The sequence below is a fragment of the Palaemon carinicauda genome, chromosome 1 (assembly GCF_036898095.1).
Source record: "Palaemon carinicauda isolate YSFRI2023 chromosome 1, ASM3689809v2, whole genome shotgun sequence".
Taxonomy (NCBI): domain Eukaryota; kingdom Metazoa; phylum Arthropoda; class Malacostraca; order Decapoda; family Palaemonidae; genus Palaemon; species Palaemon carinicauda.
The window spans coordinates 69,903,898-69,906,377 of record NC_090725.1 but is presented as its reverse complement, the minus strand read 5'-3'; the positions used below and the strand labels follow the sequence as shown (position 1 = coordinate 69,906,377).

At 24.9% G+C, this 2,480-nt stretch overlaps 1 long non-coding RNA gene across 1 annotated transcript in view; it reads right to left on the bottom strand.

Annotated features, from left to right (window-relative positions):
• Positions 1 to 1,584: 1,584 nt before the first annotated feature.
• LOC137642401 (uncharacterized) overlaps positions 1,585 to 2,480 on the bottom strand; it is a 20,291-nt gene continuing 19,395 nt past the window's right edge. The window contains exon 4 of the long non-coding RNA XR_011044770.1: positions 1,585 to 1,840. This is a non-coding gene — a long non-coding RNA (uncharacterized lncRNA). The remainder of the gene's footprint in view (positions 1,841 to 2,480) is intronic.

Genomic DNA, 2,480 nt, shown 5'->3' with positions numbered 1-2,480 from the left:
ATAACCTGAAATCAACTATAATGCAGAGGAAGCTCATGGACCGAGGAAAATTCTCAAAATTTGACAGAGCTAATCTCGGACATGTTTCCTTGACAGAGGTTCCAGTAATAATAATAATAATAATAATAATAATATTGATAATGATAATAATAATGATAATAATAATAATAATAATAATAATAATAATGATAATAATAATAATAATAATAATAGTAATAAACAGTAGAAGGCACTGTATTCCACCTTGTAGTACTGCAGTCTTGACTTCATATGCCACTGTAAGACTACCATCAACCATAGCCTTACAACAACTTCCATTACATTATGATGTTTACAATCTTTTCTGGTATCCCATGGTGCCTTAGAATTTTTTTAACATACTACGTGAAATAATATCAAATGCTTTCTCAAAATCTACAAATAATATATATATATATATATATACAGTATATATATATATATATATATATATATATATACAGAATATATATATATATATATATATATATATATATAGCCTACAGTATATATATACATATAAAGTATATATATATATATATATATATATATATATATATATATATATATATATATATATATATGTATATATATGTATGTATACACACACACAAACACACACACACACACATATATATATATATATATATATATACTGTATATATATATATATATATATATATATATATATACTTTATTTATATGTGTATATATAAATATATATGTATATATATATACTTTATATATATGTATATATATATATCATATATATATATATATATATATATATTTCTGTATATATATATATATATATATATATATATATATATATATATATATATATATATACTTTATACACACACACACACACACATATATATATATATATATATATATATATATATATATATATATATGTGTGTGTGTGTGTGTGTGTATACATATATATATATATATATATATATATATATATATATATATATATATATATATATATGTGTGTGTGTGTGTGTGTGTGTGTATATATATATACATTTATATATATATATATATATATATATATATATATATATATATGTGTGTGTGTGTGTGTATATATATATATACATTTATATATATATATATATATATATATATATATATATATATATATATATATATATATATGTGTGTGTGTGTGTGTGTGTGTTAGTTTGATTCCATAATGTACCGACATCTGGAAGCATCTTATCGATTGTTTTACCAAAAACTGGATTTTAAAAATCCACTTAAGGATAAGAATAACAATGTATTTATTAACACTTATGTGTCTAATATATTCCAAAAAACGAAACATACAAACAATTTGCCCGTCCAAGCTGCGACAAATAATGAAATAGACTTAAATTACAGTGAAAAAAATGATACAAAACATATTAATCTAGTCAAGAAAGCACACGGGTTTAAAATACAGAATAATGCAAATACAATTGCTTGGGATTTATGTCCCAAAAAAACCATCATTAAAATTAATATGCACCAAATTTAAAGCAGTGATTATTCTAAATAAAAATTAATAGTAATAGTATACAAAATTTGTAATAAGAGTTGAAATACTTATAAGATAGTGCATGAAGTAAAAGTAATTTTATTTTTGTACATTATTCTTTGTGTAATACAAGAATACATTCAAAACGAGTATTTGTAGTTTATAAGAATGGAATAGTGTGTACCTTCAGAAGCAGAACCAAGTACAATATGCAAAGAAGGCTGAAGTTGACCATTTTGGGAGAAGACCCGTTGCAGAAATTTTTTGCACAACATTTGACGAGTTTTCCTTTGGCTGAAAAGTACAAAAGATGAACAGGCTATTAAATGAACTCTAACAAAAATTAAAGTATGATTTTAAGTAGGTCAAGGACAGTGACTCCTCAACACGCAGATCTCTGGATTAATAATGTTTCTTTAACCATCAACAATGCCTTTAAAATTTCATGCATGATTCTTGATTGCAAATTTACTTTAGAGAAACAGATTTGATCCGCTTCTTCTTCAATTGCACAAAAAAATTGGATTATTGAGAAAGTCTTTTTAAGATTTTCGGTGATCAATCTATTAGATGATCTATTCCATAGATCAGTGGTTCCCAACCTTTTTTCTGTCATTTCCCCCCTGCACCCATTGCAACCCTCCAGATTTCCCCCTTCATGTGTATGAGGGAAAGAGTAGTTGAAACACACTGTGACGACTTACCAATTTATTCTTCCATTATACAAATATGCTGATAAACAAATAGTTACAGAGTAAAATGGATAGAGAGCGGTTTGAAACAACTAACCGCATGGCCATAGAGCTATGAGGGTAGTTGTTACTAACCGCTCTCTATCCATTTTACTCTGTAACTATTTGTTTATCAGTATATGGAGACCGGCTAGTAGCAAAATAAAAGGACTTTTGTTTATTCTTCTACTTCAAAATTGGAT